Here is a 23,259-nt window from a genome sequence, read left to right as displayed (position 1 = left end):
CCCTAGTCTTGGTTTATTTTAAGTTGTCATGTTAGAATTGAAGTATGTACCATGCTGTTTTTCTTTTCCTTTTTCACGATGTTGAGATTTTGAGCACAAAGCAGTGACATTGATTATTGAACTGCCGTGATGTTGTTTGGAATGTGAGGATCAAAATTTACACTTCTATGGGTTTTTTTTTTATCTTTGGTTGAATGGGTTGGAAATTGGCAATTTGAGTGAAGCTCAACAATGCATGAGTCAGTGGTTCCATTTTAGTATCCATTGAAGGTTTAAGAGAATTACAGCTTCTAATTAGAGTTCCTTTAATAAGCGTATTCTAAGCCAACCTCTTCATTAATAAGTTTCTGATTGAGAATTAATTCTAATAAGATCATGCACCAGAAGTAGCTGGTTACTTATTCTTGATCATATGCTTGGAATTCTTTAAGATGGTAATGATACCTTTGAGAAATGTCATGAGAATATAAAGTATAGGTGTTCAGATGTGTTATTTACTTCAGTGGCAAAAGAAGAAACGTTTTTTTTGTCTTGGATGCTGGAAAACAAACCTCTATTACATTGTTATTGTTGTAGATTTCAGAAAAATAACAATCTCAAATTATGAACATCGTGGTTTGCTTTAGTTGAATACAATTTGAAATAATTTGAGGTGTGCCATGCCAAATAAAATTCCTAAACTCATGGCCCTCATTTAATTAATTTTAATCCTTTAGAAATCGAGGTGTGTCATTTAGTTAAATTTTTCATGGCCCTCGTAAACTTGAAAGTGCGTAGTTGCTTTAGGCGTGTAATTTAAATTAATTTCCTACACCCGGGTGTGCATTTATGTGACCCAAATCCAAATCTCAATAACATTGGATAAAGTGTGTTGTGGACCGCGGGTGCATTTATGTGACGTGGTTCAAGACATGTTTTAGATGACGTTGAATCTTTCCTAAAAAATAATAATTAAATAAAAGCGCTTATAAAGTTAAAATTGAATCATAGGTTAAAACAAGTATTAAAATCAGATAACAAGCCAATTGTAATAGTTTAAGCGACCGTGCTAGAACCACGGAATCCGGGGGTGCCTAACACCTTCCCTCGGGTTAACAGAATTCCTTATTCAGAATTTCTGGTTCGCAGACTTCAAAAGGAAAGTCGAAATTTCCTCGATTTGGGATTAAAAAATAAATCGGAGACTTGGGACACCAATTAAAATATTCCAAGTGGCGACTCTAAAATGAAATAAATAATCTCATTTCGAATAATGTCACTTAAAATGGAAAAACTCCCTTATATTACCTTCGAGTGTGTAAAAAGGAGGTGTGACAAACCTCACACTTGTAGGCCTCGGCATACCTAACCCTGCTTGCTTATAAATAGTAAGAGGCATTAAATTGATGCTAGCCCCATTATCACAAAGAGCTCTTGCAAAATCGCGCGCCCCAATAGTGCATGGAATGATAAAAGCTCCCGGGTCTTATTTTTTTTTAACAGTGGTTGTTGCAATGATAGAACTAACCCGATGAGTCACATTCACCACTTCATTCTTGGTGGTTTTTTTCTTGGTGTCAAGTATTTCAAATACTTAGCAAAACCCGGCATCTCTTGAAATGCTTCCATAAATGAAATATTTACCGATAATTGCTTGAGAATGCCATAGAAATTCTTGAGTTTGCTATCATCAACCTTCCTAGAAAGTCTTCGAGGGAAAGGAGGAGGGGGTCTAGGAATTGGTGCTAGAGTTTTTGGCGTCTCTTTCACCTTTTCCTTAACATCTTCCCAGGTTACTTCTTGAATTTTCACCTCTTTCGGGACCTTTTTAGCTTCAACAACAATTGCCACTTCAACTTGTGCCTCAACTTCTTGTTTGGAATCTTCCACTTCGACCACTTGTTCATTTCCTCCTTGAAGTACTTTCCCACTCCAAGTTGTAATTGTCATGCAATGGAAAGTTGGAATACTCCCACTGATTTTGCTCTCTTGAGAGGTTTCTCATTTGCATCTCCAACTTTTGAATAGATGCGGTATGTGAACCGACAAGCTCGGTCATATTCCTCATTGAAGTGTCGGACCTATCTTGATTTTGCAATACTCGCTCAAGCATGTTTTCCAACTTGGAATCACTTGAAGAACCTTCCTTCCAATGCGAAGAATTGGAATATTGCCCTTTCGGTGGAACATAAGGGTTTGAACTCCGATTTGAAAAGTTGTTATTGTTGTTGTTACTCCAATTTCCTTGATTTGAACTACCTTGGTCATTTCGCTATTGTTTGTTGCCTTGCCCTTGCAGGTTAGGCCTCCATTGGTTTTGTTGTCCTGAATCTTGGTATTGTTGCCTTTGATAACCTCATTGAGAGTTGTTGACATAATTTGCTTCCTCATAATCTTCATTTGATGTGGGTTGAACATCTTCCACCACATTCACCTTTTTTGTTTGGCTTTCAGTGAACATCTTTGTCAACACATTGACATTGGTGGCAAGCCCGACAATTACTTGATCTCTTTCTTGGTTCATGTTTGTCAAGGAAAGAGTACCATATGCAATTCCACCCGTGGTGTCCTCTGAGTGCCAAGCTTGGTTATGTTTAGCCATTTTGTCAAGGATTTGTGTGATCCTCGCAAATGTTTTATCCATAAAAGATCCATCAGCTGCATTCTTGGCTATAGGTTGGTTCATAGCATCCAAACCCATGTAGAATTTCTCCAACAAGATAAAATCCGTAAAACCATGATTCGGCAACCTCACCAAATATAACTTGAATCGATCTTATGCCTCATGTAGATGTTCTCCCGGTAATTGCTTGAAAAAGAAAATTTTATCCCAGAGCTCAGATTTCTTGCTTTGCAGGAACCATTTAGCTAGGAATGCTCGGACAAGTTCATGCCAAGAATGGATGGAATTTGGTGGTATATTTTGAATCCATTTCCTCGCCTCTCCAGTCAGTGAGTACTTAAACACCCTCAATTTTAGGGCATCATCTGAGACGTTGTTCTGTTTGTGCATCGTACACATACCCAAGAAGTTTCTGAGATGTTGTGTCGGATCATCATCGGTGGAATTTCTAAAAAAAACCTCTGCTTTGAGCATTAGGATTAAACCGTGTTCCACCTTGAAAGTGGTAGTGTCAACTCTCGGAGGTACAATAGCATTTATATCCTCAATGTACTCATCTATATCCGCAAAAGGATTCTCTTCTTCATCATATTCGACCATGTTTTCCTATCAACACCAAGCAAAACAAGCAAAGTGTGATGGAATAGAAGAAGACGTAAAGTAAAGCACACACTAATTAGTAATTTCAAAACCGTATTCCCCGTAACGACGCCAAAATTTGATACGCTCAAATTACACTTTATTTAAACAGTGTAAGGCGGTCAGTGTCAAATATAATAACCCAACAAGGTTGGGGTCGAATTTCACATGGAATAGGTGTGAAAAGGTTACTTGAGTAGTGTGAAACTTGACTTAAGTCGTAATTCTATTCCTTTAGCTTAACAAGAGAATGATGTAATTATGATTTAATAAGATAACTAATTTTATTATGAGAATGTGATTAATTTGATTAGGTAAACCAAGGTTATGTCCCCATCAATAAAATTTAATGCTATTAGTGTTAATATGATATATTTCTAATTGAAGGTCCTTTTGATATGCAAATGGTTTCTAATAGCTACCCAATATTTTTCAATGGTTGGGTAGTATTTTCTCTTTATGATTTTCCCAAATATAAAATAGTTGCACTTAAGAACAACCAATTTATGCCAAGTAGAACCCACTTATTCCTAAGTGATTCTATTAAACAAGGTTTAAAGTCTTGAGTTCTTGATATTCACTTCTACCAAACTCTAATCCACTTTTCCAAGTAAAGAAAGAGTAAAATGGAATATGTTAATGTTTGCAACCACCAACAATAAATAAAGCACAAGAGATGAATAAATATCAACCAAGCATTATATATATATTCAGTGTCAAACACCCATTAACATTGCACCCATTTAGGGTCCACAACCTTAATATGTAAAACTAGCTACTTATACTAAAATACAAAAGCAAAGCAATAAATAAAGACATAAAGCTTACAAAAGTGCAAGATTCTCTCTTCACAAGCTTCCAAATTAATGGAGTATTCATTGCCTTCAATGTTACCCCTTTTTCAGACTTAATGACCCACAAAACTTCTAGTTATTCTCTTTATAGTGTACTAAAAGTCGGGGTCAAAGTTGGACAAAACTTCCCTTGCAGAGACCTTCTGCGATCGCATAATGATCGCAGACCATGCATGCGGTCCGCAACATCGCATACTTATAGGTCTTGAAGTCCAGATCTCTGCCACATTCCAATTATGCGGGCTGCATATCTGTTATGTGACCGCATGTTCCATCGCAGCATATTTGCCAGCAACTTCAGTTGGAATTTATGCGATCATTATGCGGTCCGCAAAAGTGTTATGCGACCGCATATTCTTCTTTTCAGCTGGCCAAAAGCTCTGCTTCGCTTTGCGGAGGTTATGTGATCCGCATTTGACTTCTGCGGTCGCATACTTGCAGCATTTCTGTCCCTTTGTGACTTTTTGACTTCTTTTCCATGTTTTTGGGTCCTCAAGTCTCATGCACTTCAAAACATCAAAACTTGATAAGAATTAACTAAAAATGCATTGAAAGACAAGCTAAAATCTAAGTAATTTGTATCAAAAGTGCCAAAATTCCACGGCACATCAAAATAATATCTTAATATTTGTAGCTAAATCTTAGTTCTTTGTGGGATTCAACTCTGGACTCTCAGACCAGACATTATATTTACGGCGCTAGCTTAGTCATTTTTGTAAGGCATAGTTGGGCGAGATCAAATTTTGGTAGTTGATTATGATACATCTCTAATTCATAGTCCTAATATAATATCATGTGCACTAAGATTATAGTGTCTCCTTTTGACATTTATGTTAAATTTAGCTCATTAGATTAATAACATAGAATCATAATTGTAAATATATTTTGTTACTAGAGATATTAAAGATTAAATAATATGAGTGACATATTTAAATACAATGGATTGGACCAAGTTCGAATTTTTTATAGGCTGGAAGAAAAACAAACAAATGGAGCCTAATTATTTGAACCGTCTCGTACCTAAAATTTGTCATCTCTCATCTTGCCAACTTTCACCTCTCTTTTTTTGCAGTGAATTCTATTTTTTCTACAAATTGTCATACCTCAATTTCGGATGATTAAGTGATCGACCCCATTGCCTTAAACTAGCACCAAGTGCACCAATTATATTCTACTCATTCCATGAACAATGCGATATAATAGTTTCGGAAAATATTTTATTTTAAATAAATATGATTTCCACAATCTCAAAACAATACACAAAGTATAACTTTACAATATTACAATAATACTATCAATCTCATGGAATCTCTAGCAGTAACGAATCATAAGTCTCAAGGTGATTTTCCATTCAATAAGTTGGAAAAAGTAGAAAATGCAGGCATGCCTTAGGTGCTTGTGCCACGCCATCACACAAGGTCTAGTGCAGGCGCAAGGGACATGGATCGTGCTACCAAAGTTGTAACGAGATGGCCGGTCATTTTGAGTATAATAGCTCTGTTCTTCCATTTATTGCTTATTCTATGTTTGTTTGTTATTATGTGACTTGTGGGAGTGGTGATTTGATTCTGGGGATATCTCGGAATGAATTGGGACATTTAGTCCCAATGTTGGGAGCCTAAGTTGAAAGAATTGACCGGATGTTGACTTCTATGTAAATGACTCTGAAATAGAGTTTTGATGGTTCTGATAGCTCCGTATGATGATTTTGGACTTAGGAGTGTGTTTTGATGTTGATTTGGAGGTCCGTAGATTATTTTGGCTTGAATTAGCGGAAGTTGGAAAAGTCGAAGTTTGAAGAGTTGAAAAGTTTGACCGACAGTTGACTTTGTTATTACCGGGGTCAAATTTTGGTTCCGGAACTTGGAATAAGTCTGTTGTGTCATTTATGACTTGTGTACAAAATTTAAGGTCAAACGGAGTTGGTTTGGTATGTTTCGGCATTAGTTTTCAAAGTTAGAAGTTCATTAGGCTTGAATCGATGTGCGATTCGTGGTTTTAGTGTTGTTTGATGCGATTTGAGGCTTCGAGCGAGTTCGTATGATATTTTAAGACTTGTTTTTATGCTTGGTTGAGGTCCCAAGGGTCTCGAGTGGCTTTCGGATAGCTAGCGGATTGAAATTGGACATAGAAGAATTTCTGATGCTGCTGATGTCTAGTGCCATCGCACCTGCGGAGGATTGGTCGTAGGTGCACGACCGCAGAAGCAAGCCAGGGGTCACAGGTGCGGTCTTGTGTGAGTTGGGCAGTGGTCATAGGTGCGAGGAAGTTTTCCGCTAGTCTCCGCAGATAGAGAGTTTAGTAGGTGTGGCTGGCGATCACAGAAGCAGAGAGGAGTGCGCAGAAGCGGAAGAGCAAAATTGAAGGGTGGACCGCAGAAGCGGTCTCACAAGCACGATGTTGGGCCACAAGTGCGGCAGGTCGGGTGTTGAGTATTTTTCGCAGAAACGTCTAAATGGACCGCAGAAGCGAAAATGCGTGGGAAGAATATAAATTCGAAGGGTTCTGAGATTTCTTTATTTTTGGACTTTGCAAGCACTGTTGGAGGTGATTTGTGAGAGGGGTTTCACTAAATTTCAAGAGGTAAGCAACTTTTGGTCGTTTTTATCTATTAATATTGAATACCCATTGAATTTCTCACCTAGAGGTGGAATTTAGCGAAATTTGGGCTAGAGATTGGAGAGTAAGATTTGGGGATTTGAGTAATGATTTGATGTCGGAATTGGGTAATTTTGATATGGTTGGACTCGTTGTTAAATGGGTATTCGGATTATGTTAATTTTGCCGAATTCCGAAATGTGGGCCCGGGTTGGCTTTTTGGGTTGATGTTTTATACATCAATACCAAACAAGAGGGAGGGTGATTTGTGTGGTATTCAATTTTTTACGTGCACAAATTATAGAAGGACCTGGTTCTTCTATGTGTTTCTTATACTACTGTTGCAGAATAATAAATGTAGAAAGTAAAGAACACAAGTATTTTTACGCGAAAAATACCCGGCTCAAAAGGTGAAAAATCATGACCTACTACCTAGTAGGATTTTTTCCAACACTTCACTAAATCACTGAGCCAAAAACAGCATTTACAACGCTTTTGTAAACCTAAGGATTACCTCTAACCCTTTGTAGCAACCAGCCTCAGACTGTTGTGACAATTTTAAGTTAACTCTAACTTGAACACTACATTTAGAGTACCTAGTACAATTCGCTTCTAAGAAAGCTGAAAGGTACAACTCAAAAGTCATAGTACAATTGAACTAGAATAAAAGACAGACACTTGGAACTGATTCTCCTATCTGGTTCATATAGCTTCAGGTTCGCACACTTGAATCACACAGGAATTGCTTGCAAAATGCCTTGCTATATTTCTCTCAACTCTCGTTTAACTTCAGCGTTTGTGTGTGCCTATAAAATGAGAACATCCTGAAATATATAGAGTTAGTAGAATAAGATTATCTAGAGATCTAATGTTATACTCTTCCACGGTAGAAGAGTTCAAGTTATCTTCAACTTCTAACTCATCCCTTCTCTAGGATAGAATTCTCTTTGAGTAAGGAGTCCTACTCCTTATCAATTATGCAACCTTTTCATTTAGGAGATATCAGATATAACCACTTAAGCTTATCTCCTTCACGTGCATGCATTGTGCTTGAATCTACCTGTGTTTGTGTGCACTGTGTATGAACTTGGTTCATGCGTGTGTTCCTTTGCCAATCATCAAAACAAATTTACTTGGGCCAACATGGGTTGACTTTTTGACTTTTGTTAAAGAACCTTACTTTATCATATGAATTGATTTCTATAGCTTGTGTTGATTATATTGGGTTGTTTGTGGCTAGATTCGAGTCGTTCGGAGGCCGATTCGCGAGGCAAGGGCCTGTTGGAGTAGAGATTTGCGCGGTTTGAGGTAAGTAACACTTTTAAACTTGGTTCTTAGGGTATGAATCCCTAAAATACATGTTATATGATTGGTGTTGAGGTGACGCACATGCTAGGTGACGGGTGTGTGGGTAAGTACCGTAGAAATTGTCACTTGGTTGATTCCGTGGAACTGTGTAGTTATCAAATCTTGATATTTATTCATGTATTCTCCATGTGTTAGAGAAATTTAGATGTGATTCATGTTAGAAATCATGCTTAGGCTATATGATGGTACTTTTAGGACCCACAAAGGTCGTTCTTTTGCTATTGAGTTATTTCCTTAAACAATAGTTATGTATTCAGTCGCATTCATCATATCATATCTAAGTTTATGTTACCATTTATTGTTATATCATGTATCATTATTTTGGGCTGATTGGCATGAGTGTTGTGACCTCAAGAGACTGGAGAGATTGATGACTTAGTGAGACCGATGGCCTGATTGTAAGTGATATTGATGGGATCAGGCTGCACGCCGCAGCAATTTTTCTTGATTCATGATGGGATCAGGCTGCACGCCGCAGCAGGTATTATTGATTCATGATGGGATCGGGATGTGCGTTGCAGTAGGTTTTTACTAGCACTTGGGCAGATCCGCCCTTCCGGAGTCTGACATACTAGCAGTGAGTGCAGGTACCGTACAGTGCGGAGTGACTAAGTGTGATGAGTGAGAGTTGAGACAATCAGATTGAATACTTTGAGAGTGGGAGTACGTGTATCATTGTGATGCATTACATGCGACATGCACATTGACATATAGATAGAGCTGTCAAAACGGGCAAGCCTAGCCCAAGCCTCGTGGGCTTTTAAATTTGGTGGGATAGGGTGGGTCGGCCCTCCATCTATATGGGCCTTAAAATGACCAGCCCATCCTAGCCCAGCTCTAAGAGGGTCGCGGGTTAGGGCAGGCCAACCCTTCAATATTTTTAGAAAAAAATATTTCTCCAAATCTTTAGATATTTTTTGTGACGTAATCTCTTAATCATATGAACGATTTTTGTTTATTTAGATTGTACAAGAATCTTGATATTTGACAAGGAATCTCGTAATTGAAATGTAAATTCTCTATATCTTTAGCTCTTCTTTTTAACATTACATAAATATTTTTAGTACTTTTCTTTCACTTTCCTTAGGTTCAAGAATTGCTTCAATAAGTTTATACGTTAAGGTTTTTTAATTTAGGTTTAATATTATTTGTTGATTTCATCATTATAGTACATACAAATTTTAAAATTCATGATATTTGCTAGTGTTGTCAATTTTCTTTGGGTATTAAAACTTGACCTTTTTTATGCTAACAAACAACATCGACAACAACTCAGTAAAATCCCACTAATGGGATCTGGGAAGGGTAGTGTATACGCAGACCTTACCCCTACCCCGAAAGAGTAGAGAGGTTGTTTCCGAAAGACCCTCGACTCAAGAAAATAAAAAGACAAAAATGAGACAATATTAGTATCACCACAGAAATCGTAGGAAAAATAGGAACAATATGAATCTAAAAGAAAGATGCAAAGAAAAAGCGAAAGCTAATCAAAAGGCCCTGCATTGAAAGGCAAAATAGTAAGACACAACATTGCCATTAACTATCTTAGACAAAAAACTCTACCAGACTAGTCTTACAAAGGTGCGAAGTAAGGAAAAACTCAACTATCTCCTAACCTACAACTCTAATACTCGACCTCCGCATCTTCCTATAATAATTAAATGATTGGCCACTTAAAACTGATCATTGGCCAGTTAAAGTAATATTTTCTTTTGGAAAAAAATGATTGGCCACTTAAAACTTTCCTAGTTCGTTGTTAATTGATCAAAAGAAAAACTAATCTTGTCATACTACATGCATATCAAAAATATAAATTCTAGTTGATATGGAAGGGTAAATGAGCAATCTAAGGTTGGAAAATATGGATTATTTAATATTTTTTTTAATTTTTACTTTTTTTAAATATTTAAATTTGAATTTAATTAATATTTGGCCCACGGGACCGCCTAGGCCCAGCCTCAGTCAAGCCTCAAAAGCCAACAGACTGACTTAGGCCGGGCTTATAAGCCTCAGTTTTAAATGGGCTAAAAAAATTCGAATTCAGCCTTACCCAAGTAGCAAGTTGGGTTGGGCTGGCCTCACGGTCTAAGCCCATTTTGGCGGTTCTACATGTAGATATAGAGATGTAGCATTCCTTATATCAGTCATACATGGCATATTTTTATCCGTGTTAAGTTGAAACTGTTAACTTGAAAGCATGCCTATATTCTTGTACTGTGTACCAACTGATTACGTGTTTTTTTTAGATATTATTGTCATTTTTTCGGTCATATTTGTACTGTTATAATCTGATTTGGATTGTACCTTTCTGAGCTCGTCACTACTTTCAGCCCAAGATTAGTCATGTTACTTAATGAGTACATTGGGTCGCTTGTACTCATACTACATTCTGCACTTTGTATGCAGATCCAGGTACTTGAGGTAGCTACTTTGGTGTCCGCAGACCTCGACTCTCCTTCTTTTCAGTTTATTTGCACTGTTCTATCCTTAGACAGTTATTTTTAGCAGTTAAACTGTATTGTCATTTAGTTGCTCATATACTTAGTGACACATGGATTTCGAGGGTGATGTTTTACACGTCAATATCACACAAGAGGGAGGGTGATTTGTGTGGTACCCAATTTTTGCTTAACTGAACTATAGAAAGACCTAGTTCTTCTTTATGTTCCAACTACTATTGTTTGAGGAATAATAAATAAAGAAAATAAATAAGACAGAGATTTTTACGTGAAAAACATCTGGCTCAAAAGGTGAAAAAACCACGACCTACTACTCAGTAGAATTTTCCCAAACTTCCACTAAAATCACTGAGCCAAAAACTGTATTTACAAAAACTCTTATGTAAACCTAGAATTAACTCTAATCCCGTTGTGGCACACAGCCTCAACTGTTGCAACAACTTCAAGTTAACTGTAACTTGAAAACTCTAAGTACCTAATACAATTGCTTATATAAAAGATGAAAGGTACAATGTAAAATCACCTACTACAATTGAACTAGAATAAAACATAGACACTTGGAACTGGTTCTTCTATCTCATTCAAGTAGCTTCAGGATTGCACACTTGAATCACACATAAATTGCTTGCAAAATCACCTTGCTCTTTTGCTCTCAATTTAAGTTTAACTTCTGCTTATGTGCATTACCTATAAAAGAGAACAACACTGATATTTAATGGGTTAGTAATTAGAGATTGACTGGGATACAGATGCTACTCTTCTATCGTAGAAGAGTTCAAGTTGATCTCAAACCCTAACATTATCCTCTTCCTAAACTATGTTCTCTTCAAGGAAGGAGTCTTTCTGTCCTTATCCAATATGCAACCTTTTCGATCAGATAAGAGATATTACTTCTGATAAGTTAGATTTATCTCCTTCATGTGCATCTCACATGTTTGGGTTGATCTTGATTGTACTTCACAAGATGGACCTGGTCCATGTCTGAGTTCTTTTTCCATCTTCAAAACTTTACCTGTACTTGGGCCAATAAATTTCCCCTTTTTGATGATGATAAAATTTGTGTTTTTACTTACTTGGATCCTGTAAGAACTCAGCTTAACCATCAATACAAAGTTTAGACAATTCACTTATCATCAAGGACCAAGTTAGTTAAGTTATAAATATCACTTTAAGCAATAACTCCAATAGTTTTCCCCCTAGTACTTGTCCCTATCTCTGAATCTCCATCATTGACAAAACCAGGATCAAATGTTTCAGAATATGTAAAGCACAATATCTCTTCTCCCTTTTGGCATCATCAAAAAGTTGCATACAAAGTGTGAGTCCCAGATTTTAATAAGTACTCATGGCCACTGGGGCAACTGCAAGTGCAATCGTGGATCAATCTTCAATAATCAAGCAAACATATTTAAATTATCAAGGAATGATTAACATTGAACAAGAGCAAAAATAGTAAATATCATTGATAGAAGATATGTTGCTACCACAATCCACAACCAGAAAGCAAAAACATTCAAAATATGAGCAAAAAGAAAGAAATATCCCTATCCGGGTCACTGAAAGTACTAGACAGGTTCAGGAGATAGAGGCTAGAATTCCTAAGGCTTGGGAGAGCTAGAGGGTTAGTTTTGGGCTTGAAGAAGATTCAACATATTGTGAAAAATTCCATCATTCTTCTCCTTTTCCTTGGTGAACTCAGTTCTGAGAGCATCCCTCTCAGATTCCACCTCTGCCACACGAGCCTTTAGCCTAGCTATCTCAGCATCCTTGGCTTCACTTTCCTGAATAAGAGCCCTGACTTTACTATTGATAGGAATTTTCTTGGATGAACCAGGTTCATTTGGGATGGCATTGACTAAATAGTCACAAGCAAGTAGAGTATTAATGCCAAAGTATTCCTTGATTGAGGTCATTTCCTATTTCTTCAGAGGCACATTGCACCTATCCAGAACCGTAGTCAGAATAAAGCCATAGGGAGTAGTATGAGCCTTGGAGCCATTGATGACCTTGTCCAGTAGCTTGATGATGAATGCAAGCCAACTAATTTGCCTTCCACTTTCCAGGCACTCCATCAGAACTAAGTCCATATAATTTGAAATATGCCTTCTCTCCTGCCTGGGCAGTAGGAACTTGTTGACAAACTCAAGAATCACTTTGTGATGTGGCCTCATTTCACTCTTCTGAACAGCCCTAGCCTCATTCACATCTACAGCATCACAGAACCTCCTGGTAATTTCAAGGACAGTAGGAAGGGAGTCCAGACATGGCCACCTTTGCCTTGTATAGTCATCAAACCCTTAAGAGGGTATGTTAAAGATCTCACCTAGCTTCTTTGCATCAAAGGTCACTTGAACTCCTTTCACCAGGCTGCTAACTCTGCCATCCCTAACCTCTGCATTTGCCATGAACTCAATGATCTCATTCCTGGATAGCATTCCATCCATCTAAAGGACCATGTCCTTCCAGCCCTGAGCAGCTAAGGCATCTACCAGTCTCATCATTCCTGGTTTCAACAGGTCTTTCAGCAATCTACCCTTCAAAAAATTTCTCTTGCCAAACTTGGCTAGCTTATCTTGTTCACCATCAGACTCACTTTCTTCTTAACCACTCCATTCCTCCTCTTCAGAAACTCTAACTTGTTTACTTTTTACTGCAGACCTTTTCCTCTTGGCCAATAAAGGTTCAGCAGCCTCAGACACAGAGAAAGACTTCTTGGAAGAAGTCTTGGGCTTTTTGGGCTTGGGGGTCTGAATCTCCACTGTTGTAACTTTCTTCTAATGGACCAGTTCCATCTCCTCAATATCAACAGCTTCTGAGGACTCTGCAACCTTACTCTTTCCTTTAGCCATCATTTTCTTCTTACTCTCAGCCAGAGCCTTTTGTAGATCACTCTCACTCTGTTTCATCCTGCTTCTTGTGGCTCTTCCCTTTGACAAGGAAGTTTCAGTAGTTATTGGGGATGAAGCCTTTCTTTTCTTGGAGGGTTTAGGATCACTGAGGGTTTTTGGTGTAGGAGTTCTTCTTTTCTTTGGATCATAACTTGCCCCAACCTTTTTCAACAAGTCTGCTAGGGTCTCTTCAGTTGATGAACCAGGTTCATCTCCTTGTGCGCTTAGATTAACTAACCCTTCAACAGCTTCACCAAAACCACTTTCCCCTGACTTCTTGCCACTCTCTTCAACATTTTCGTGTTCAACCCCACAAATAGCAGGTACAGAAAAATCAGTAGTGGGTGAATGATTAGCCACTCCTTTCCCTTTTCCCCTCTCGTTACCATATGCACCCTCTCTCTCTTTTTCTTTTTCAGATTTTTTTTACCTCCACTCCTTCGTAACTCAAGTAATTCCATATCCCTAATAGGCCCAACTAAAACAAACCTATTTTCTACATTCTTAGTCAAAAAAGAACTTACCTTAGAAGGGGATTCTTGAGCCTTCTCAGAGTCAGAAGAACCAGGTCTTTCCCCCTCACTAGCAGATTTGTATGACTCAGAATCAGAGTTACAGTCAGAGTCTTGAATCTGACTTGCCTTTAATTTCTCATTCAATTTCCTTGAGAGAGCCCAGAAGCTACTGTTTTTCGAGCAAGCATTTTTACCCTTCTTAGCCTGGGTTTGGGAGTCGTGCTAGGTGGAGGAGAGGTAGATAAATCAGAGGGAGTGGGCTGTGGAGGAGTTCCAGGGTTGTCTTATGGGTTTGTCATTATCGCTGATTTCTTGAGAGAATTGGTGAGTTAGAGCTTTGGAGAAGAAAGCAATTGAAAGTAAAGAAGGATTTTGACGGTTTAGAATTATAAAGATGGTAGGAGGTAATGATTCTTATTTAAAGAGAAATACACATTTAATGTATAATGGCAGCTTTAGTAGTGGTCAATTAGAGGTGTAATCAACCTGAAATTTCAGGTTTGAATGAACGGTTAAGCTTCCCTAGATTTTAGGCAAATTTTGTGGTTTAGAGTTCTAATACTGTCGGAACTAGTTCAAAAATAGACGGATAGAATTTTCTATGGAATTGGACAATTGTAGGACTTCTGCTCATGATTTAAATATTGATATTTCTAATCGTGCAAAGTATAGAAAACATACCTTAGCATTCAGATGAACCAATACTGATGAACCATGTTCTTCATTTAGAATTCTCTTGATCATGCCTTAATTTACCATAATATAGAAATATTTGTAAGAGATCAGTGAGTCATATTAACATATGTCATAGGAATATACTAATTACAAATGAAGCTGAGTAAAAATTAATCTAGATATTTACACAAGTTCAGATTTCCTAGCCAAATTTTTATTATTTTTTTCTTTTTTTCATTATGCATTCTGAGCTTGTCCTATTAGGTGATTTTAATCATCCCTAATTCCAATCTATTCCTTTCAAAGTTTTCTCTACTCAGTGCTTTAGTAAAGATGTCAACAATTTGTTTATCAGTGGCACATAATTCTATGGTTATCAATCCTTTCTCATAGTTATCTCTTAAGAAGTGGTGTCTAACATCTATATGCTTAGTCCTCTTATGATGAACATGGTTCTTTGTCATACTTATAGCACTAGTATTATCACAGAAGATAGGAATACAACCAACTTCAATGCCAAAATCTATCAGCTGTTATTTGATCCACAATAATTAAGCACAACAAAAGGCAGCAACAACATATTCAGCCTCAGCAGTGGATAAGGCCACTGAATTCTGCTTTTTAGTGGCCCATGATACAAGACATTAATCAAGAAAATGAGCCATACCTGAGATGCTCTTCCTATCTACAAGAAAAACTACATAGTCAGCATCAGCATACCCTACTAGATTGAAATTACTTCCTTTAGGGTACCAAAGACACAAATCAATAGTGACTTTCAAATATCTCAATATCCTCTTAACAGCAGTCAAGTGAAATTTCTTTGGATTTGCCTCAAAATGAGCATAAAGACCTACACTGAAAACTATGTCAGGTCTACTGGCAGTAAGATACAAAAGTGAACCAATCATACCCCTATACAACTTTTGATCAATAGATGAACCAGGTTCATCTATGTCTAATTTAGTAGTTATTGCAATGAGAGTGTCTATTTCCTTTGATTCATCCATTTTAAACTTTTTGATCAACTCTTTTGCATATTTCTGCTGATGGATCATGATTCCATTTGGATTTTGTTTGACCTGTAAACCTAAGAAAAAGTTAATCTTACCCATCATACTCATTTCAAACTCACTCCCCATTAATTTGGCAAAATCCTTACTTAGTTTGTCAATGGTTTACCCAAAAATAATGTTATCAACATATATTTGTACCACAAAAAGATCTTTACCTTTTTCCTTCAAGAATAGAGTACTATCAATTTTACCTTTTTGTAGCCATCTTCAAGCAGGAATTTGGACAATCGTTCATACCATGCTCTAGGAGTCTGCTTGAGTCCACAGAGAGCCTTGTCTAATTTGTACACATGTTTTGGACAATCCTTGCTCTCAAACCCTGGAGGTTATTTAACAAACACTTCTTTTTTTAGGTAGCCATTTAGGAAGGCACTTTTAACATCCATATGATGAAGAGTGAATTCCATGTGCGCTGAAAAAGCTATGAGGAGTCTTATTGCCTCCAGTCTTGCAACTGGAGCAAAGGTATCATCATAATCTATACCTTTCTCTTGGATATAACCTTGGATAACCAGTCTTGCCTTGTTTCTTGTAACTTTTCCATCTTCATCAAGCTTGTTTCTGAAGACCCATTTAGTGTCAATTACTGATCTATCCTTAGGACTTGGAACTAGATGCTAAACTTGACTTTTCTCGAACTGATTGAGTTCATCTTGCATTGCATTTACCCAATCTGCATCCTGCAAATCCTCAACAACATTTTTAGGTTCAATAAGAGATAGGAAAGCATCAAAAGCACATAGATTCTTTAACTGTGATCTAGTTTTAACTCCAGAGGTTGGATCAGTGATTATGTTCTCAATGGGATGAGAACTTTGATACTTGTGAGGTTTCACAACCAACTGATTTCTACTTGATGTTTCTCCCATGTTCTGTTGCTGAGGAACGGGGTCATGAACAGGTTCCTTTAGGGGATTGATTTCAGTTCCTCTTTGTTCTGTTTCCCCTATCAGGTTGCCCTGGATGGAAGAACCTATTCCATCACATGTTCCTTCTTTTGGTGCAACTTTAGGTTGAGCTGAGGTTTCACTCAAATCTTTTACCAACCCAATAGCGTCATCTTCATGATCCTGTTTCTCAGAAAGAATGTTAGTTTCATCAAAAACTACATGTACACTTTCTTCTACACACAAAATTCTTTTATTCAACACTTTATAAGCTTTGCTATGTGAAGAATATCCCAAAAATACTCCCTCATCACTTCTGGGATCAAACTTACCTAGGAAGTCCTTACCATTATTGTGCACAAAGCACTTGCATCCAAATGCCCTAAGATGGGATATATTTGTTTTTTTCCCTTTACGTAACTCATAGGGAGTCTTCTTTACAAGAGGTCTAGTCATGCATCTATTAATGATGTAACATGCAGTATTTACAGCCTCTACCTAGAAGTTATGGGGTAGTTTGCGAGAAAGAAGTATCGTCCTAGCCATATCTTCAAGAGTCCTATTCTTTCTTTCAACTACTCCATTTTGCTGAGGAGTCCTAGGGGCAGAAAAATTATGATCTATATCATGCTCATCACAAAATTTAGCAAACTTAGCATTTTCAAATTCAGTTCCATGATCAGACCTGATTGATGCAAGTTGATTACCTAGTTGTTTATGAGTTTTTCTAACAAAGGCAGTAAACGTGGCAAATGCTTCATCCTTAGATGTTAAGAACAATACCCAGGTAAACCTAGAGTAATCATCAATAAGTACTATCACATATTTCTTACCACCTCTGCTCAAAGTTCTCATTGGACCACAGAGATCCATATGAACCAGTTCCATCGTCCTGGTTGTGCTTACCATTTTCTTGATTTCAAAGGATGATCTTACCTGCTTCCCCTTGCACAGGCCTCACAAACATTGCCTTCCTTGAACTTGATGTTAGGTAAACCTATCACCAGGTCCTTGGAGACTAATTTGTTAGTTGATTCAAACTTGTATGACCAAGTCTTTTGTGCCACAGGAGGGTATCATTGTCCAACACACTGAAGCAAGTGAGTTCATTTTCTGAAAGAGTGGACAAATATACAATGTAAATATTGTTAACTATTTTTCCCTGTAAAATAATCTTGTCAGTGGTAAGATTAATCACAAAGCATTTGGTAGAGGTAAATGCTACAAGGTTACCTCTGTCACATAGTTGTGATACACTGATTAGGCTATATTTCAAGCCATCTATCAAGTAGATATTCTCAATAGAATGTGAGTCTGTCTTACCTATCTTTCCAACCCCAATAATCTCACCTTTCTTCCAATTTCAGAAGGAGACATTACCTCCTTTTAAGTCCTCAAGTGAAAGGAATTGGTTCTTGATTCCAGTCATATGTTTTAAGCAACCACTATCCATGTACCATAATTGGTTGCTTCTTCACTTGGACCTCTTGTTCATCATCTGATTCTCTGATGGCCATAAGTGCTTGTTCATATCCAGCTTCATCTTCTGAATCCTCATCTGATGTTTCTCCCCAAGCAGCAACCATAGCCTTTGTTGATCCTTTGTTCCTTTTAGGTTTAACTTGTTCCTTCTTTCTGTTCCTTCGTTCAGCCCTTTCCTTCTTCCATTCAATTTCCCACTGAGGACAGTTCTTGATCATGTGATCAGTCTTGCCACATTTGTAGCAACCCTCGTTGGTTTGTTTCTCAGGAGCCCTTACTTTGTTGAAGGTTGAACCTCTTGAAGAACCCTTTCCTCTCATTAGGTACTTTTTGAAATCCCTTGTGATCATGGCCATTTCATCATCCTCCAGATCTGCACCTTCAGCTATTCTGAGAGCCAGACTTTTTTCCTTCTTGGGTACATCCATTTTCATGGTTTGCCTTCTCAGTTCATAGGCAGTGAGATTTCCAATAAGTTCATCCAACTTGAGAGTAGCAATGTTCTTTGATTCCTGAATAGCAGTGATTTTGCTTTCCCAAGTTACTGGTAAGACGCTTGTCAATATTTTCTCAACCTTATCTTCTTCAAGGATAATTCTTCCAAGAGATTTAAGTTCATTTGTTAGTGTTGTGAACCTTGTGTACATCTCCTGTATAGTTTCTCCTTACTTCATAGTGAAATTCTCATATTGAGAATATAGCAGTGTTCCTCTTGATCTCTTTACTTGAGGAGTTCCTTCATGAGCCACTTGTAAAATGTCCCATATCTCCTTAGTAGTGGTACAACTTTGAATCCTGTTGTACTCGTCTGGACCTAGTCCACACACAAGCCATTTCTTGGCATTGGCATTCTTTTCCCATTTCTTCAAGTTTTTAACAGTGTAGTCAGCTCTTGTCTTTGGCACGTCCACTCCTTCAGTATTCTTCTTTGTATTAGCCAGGGGACCATCAGTGACTATGTCCTAGAGCTCATAGTCTTCTCTTATGATGTGATATCTCATCATGTTCTTCAACTAAGAATAGTACTGACCATTAAAGAGTGGAGGCCTAGCAGTGGATTGCCCTTCCTAGTTTCCAGGTGGTGCACTCATCTTGATCTTTTCCTAAGGTGTTAACCTCTTCAAGGATAACCCGCTCTGATACCAATTGATGTTTTAAACGTCAATACCACACAGGAGGGGGTAATTTGTGTGGTACCCAATTTTTACTTAACGTGAACTATAGAAGGACCTGGTTCTTCTTTGTGTTCTAACTACTACTGTTTGTAGAATAATAAATAAAGAAAATAAAGAAGACAGAGATTTTTACGTGGAAAATACCTGGCTCAAAAGGTGAAAAAACCACGACCTACTACTCAGTAGGATTTTCCCAAACTTCCACTAAAATCACTGAGCCAAAAATTACATTTACAAAAACTCTTTTGTAAACCTAGGATTAACTCTAATTCCGTTGTGGCACACAACCTCAACTGTTGCGACAACTTCAAGTTAACTCTAACTTGAAAACTCTAACTACCTAATACAATTGCTTCTATAAAAGCTGAAAGGTACAATGTAAAATCACCTACTACAATTGAACTAGAATAAAAGATAGACACTTGGAACTGGTTCTTCTATCTCATTCAAGTAGTTTCAGGATTGCACACTTGAATCACACATAAACTGCTTGCAAAATTGCCTTGCTCTTTTGCTCTTAATTTATGTTTAACTTCTGCTTATATGCATTACCTATAAAAGAGAACAACACTGATATATAATGGGTTAGTAATTAGAGATTGACTGGGATATAGATGCTACTCTTCTATCGTAGAAGAGTTCAATTTGATCTCAAACTCTAACACTATCCTCTTCCTAAACTGCGTTCTCTTCATGTAAGGAGTCTTTCTCTCCTTATCCAATATGCAACCTTTTCGATCAGATCAGGAGATATTACTTCTGATAAGTTAGATTTATCTCCTTCACGTGCATCTCACATGTTTGAGTTGATCTTGACTGTGCTTCACAAGATGGACCTGGTCCATGTTTGAGTTCTTTTGTCAGTCTGTAAAACTTCACCTGTACTTGGGCCAACGGAGGGATTTTGTATTGAGTTGCGGTATTTTTTATTAGTTATTATGAGATTTTTAACTATTAAGATTATTTCATTATATTTTCAATTTAAATATGCATGGTTATTTGTGATTTTTGGCTTGCCCAGTATTGTAATAGGCGCTATCATGACATGTGAGGTTTTAGATTGTGACAAATTAGTATTAGAGACTAGATTACATAGGTATCACGAGTCACGAGCAGGTTTAGTAGAGTCTTGCAGATTGGTACGAAGATGTCTATACTTATCTTTGAGAGGCTACCGAACCCTTAGGAAAACTCCACTTTCTTGTATTCTTGTCATATGGATTTGTTGATTCCGGAAATTAAACTTCTGTTATTCTATTCTCTCATAAATGGTGAGGACATGTGCTACCGGATCGGGCCAACGGCCACCAATACCACTACCTAGGGCCACGAGAGGCCGGGGTCGCGGTAGAGGTTGGGGTGTAGCTCGTACAACTGCTAGAGCAACACGTGTAAACCCACCAGTAGCTCCAGCTCAAGAGTAAATCCCAGATATGGTTGAGCCGGTGGGACCATCTTAGACACCAGCTGTGCCCATTATGATTCCAGGCCTTTAAGAGGCTCTAGCCCAGATATTGACTGTATGCACTAGCCTTGCTTAGGCAATTTTAGTTCAGGCCGTACCAGCCACTTCTAAGGCTAGGGGAGGTGCTCAGACTCTCGTTGCCCGTACTCTTAAAGTAGGTGGTGTAGGGACTTCAGGCACTGGGGGCACTACCAACCTAGCCGGTTGCAACTTCTTAGGCCTAGGTGGGTCCACCGATGAGTGATGGGGAGCAGAAGAGGCTAGAGCAGTTTGGGAGGCTTAAGCCTCAATTGTTCAATATGACTGAGTCAGAGGATGCTCAGGACTTCTTAGATTGGTGCCAGCGGGTTCTTCGCACGATAGGTATTCTGGAGACTGGTGAAGTCTCATTTACTACTTTTTAGCTGTCGGGGGCAGCCTTTAGATGGTGGGAGGCTTATGAGTTGATCAGGCCAGTCGGCACTGCACCACTTACATGGCACGAGTTCTTCGTTCTCTTCTTGGAGATTTTTGTCCCACCGACCCGTAGGGAGGAGTCGTAGAGGTAGTTTGAGTAGCTACACTAAGAAGGTATGTCCATGACCCTGTATAGGATGGGATTTTTAGAGTTGGATCATCATGCGATCTGGTTGGTTCCTATAGAGAGTGAGATGATTAGGAGGTTCATTGATGGCCTCAACTATGTATTGTGCTTTGTTATGACTCGAGAGCTTACATTGGGTGCTAGGTTCGATGAGGTGGTTGATATTGCTAGGAAGCTAGAGCAGGTCTGTAGTCAGGAGCCTGAGGAGAGGGAGGCCAAGAAGCCTCGTGGTTTGGGTAGTTTCAGTGGTGTTTCTTCTGGAGGGCAGTCCCACCATAGCAGGGGTTGTCCTTATAGGCCCGTTCTTATGGCTCGTCCTGTTCATCGTGGTGCATCATCTAGCCATGGTTTATACAATGCTTGTCCGGGTCAGTCATCTCTCAATGCCCTCCTAACTCAGAGTTCATCTTTTGCTCCATCAGTTTAGGGTTAATCTATTCCAGGTCCCGCTATTAGTTATTTTGGTTCTCGGGGTCCGCTTCAGTACTTGCTTCCATTATCAGAGTGGGGTTGCTTCGAGTGTGGAGAGTTTGGTCATGTGAAGAGGTATTGACCCGTCTTTTGGGAGGTCTAGTTCAGTAGAGGAGTTAGGTTGAGACTTCCGCTCTAGTTACTTCACCACCCACTTAGTCAGCTCGGGGAGGGGCTCAGGCAGCTAGAGGTCACCCTAGAGGGGAGGACAATCAGATGAAGGTCAAGTTCGATGTTATGCCTTCTTTGCCAGGCCGGAGGTTGTTGCTTTAGATGCACTAATCACAAGTATTGTCTTAGTATGCCACAGGAAAGTTTCTTTATTATTTGACCTTGGCTCCACTTCTTCGTATGTATCATCATATTTTTCTCATTATCTGGATATGCCCCGTGAGTCCCTAGTTTCACCTATTCATGTATCTATGTCGGTGGGTGATTCTATTATTGTGGACTATGTGTATCAGTTGTGTGTGGTGACTATTGGGGATCGGAAACTAGAGTTGATCTCTTATTGCTTAGTATGGTTGATTTCGATGTGATTCTGGTATGGATTGGTTGTCCCCATGTCATGCTATTCTGAACTGCCATGCTAAGATCGTGACGTTAGCGATATCAGAATTACCTAGGATCGAGTGGAGAGGTTCTCTGGACTATGTTCCCAGTAGGATGATTTTATATTTGAAGGCCCAATAGATGGTTGGGAAAGGGTATTTGTCATATTTGGCATTTGTGAGAGACGTTGATGCTGATACTCCTACTATTGACTCTGTTCTGGTAGTGCAAGACTTTCTAGATGTATTTCCTACTGACCTATCGATCATGCCACCTGACAGGAACATTGATTTTGGTATTGACTTGGTGCAGGACACTCAGCCTATTTCTATAGTTGAAGGAATTGAAAGAGCAACTTCAAGAGCTTCTTGATAAGGGATTCACTAGGCCTAGTGTGTCGCCTTGGGGTGCACTGGTTCTGTTTGTGAAAAAGAAAGATGGTACTATGTGGATGTGCATTAACTATAAACAGTTGAACAAAGTTACAATTAAGAACAAATATCCTTTATTGCGCATTGATGACTTATTTGACCAGCTTCAGGGAGCTGGAGTGTTCTCTAAGATTAATTTAAGGTATGAGTATCACCATTTAAAGATTTGGGACTTGGATGTTCTGAAGATGACATTTGGGACCCACTATGGTCACTATGAATTCTTTATGATGCCTTTTCGGCTGACCAATGCCCCAACAATATACATGCATTTGATGACCAGTGTATTCCATCCATATTTTAATTCATTTGTTATAGTATTCATTGATGATATTCCGGTGTACTCACGTAGCCAGGTGGAGCATGCACAACATCTGAGGATTGTACTACAGAGGTTAAGGGAGGAGAAGCTTTATGCCAAGTTCTCCAAGTTGTGAGTTTTGGCTTAGTTCGGTGGCGTTCTTGGGGCACGTGATGTCCAGTGAGGGGATTAAGGTGGATCCGAAGAAGATAGGGGCAGTTTAGAGTTGGACCGGACA

The 23,259-nt window shown here is 38.5% G+C and overlaps 1 long non-coding RNA gene across 2 annotated transcripts in view; it reads left to right on the top strand.

The window, feature by feature from the left end:
• LOC142175510 (uncharacterized) overlaps window positions 1-23,259 on the top strand; it is a 35,798-nt gene that overhangs the window by 728 nt on the left and 11,811 nt on the right. The window contains exons 2-3 of one of the 2 annotated variants that reach the window (XR_012704616.1): window positions 7,934-8,001; window positions 10,468-10,742. This is a non-coding gene — a long non-coding RNA (uncharacterized LOC142175510). Of the gene's footprint in view, window positions 1-7,933; window positions 8,002-10,467; window positions 10,743-23,259 lie in introns of those variants that run through there. The other variant, XR_012704615.1, reaches the window with a different exon arrangement.

This window comes from Nicotiana tabacum, chromosome 21 (assembly GCF_000715075.1).
Source record: "Nicotiana tabacum cultivar K326 chromosome 21, ASM71507v2, whole genome shotgun sequence".
Classification (NCBI taxonomy): domain Eukaryota; kingdom Viridiplantae; phylum Streptophyta; class Magnoliopsida; order Solanales; family Solanaceae; genus Nicotiana; species Nicotiana tabacum.
Note: the sequence above shows the minus strand (reverse complement) of the source record. Positions and strands in the feature narration are given on the sequence as shown.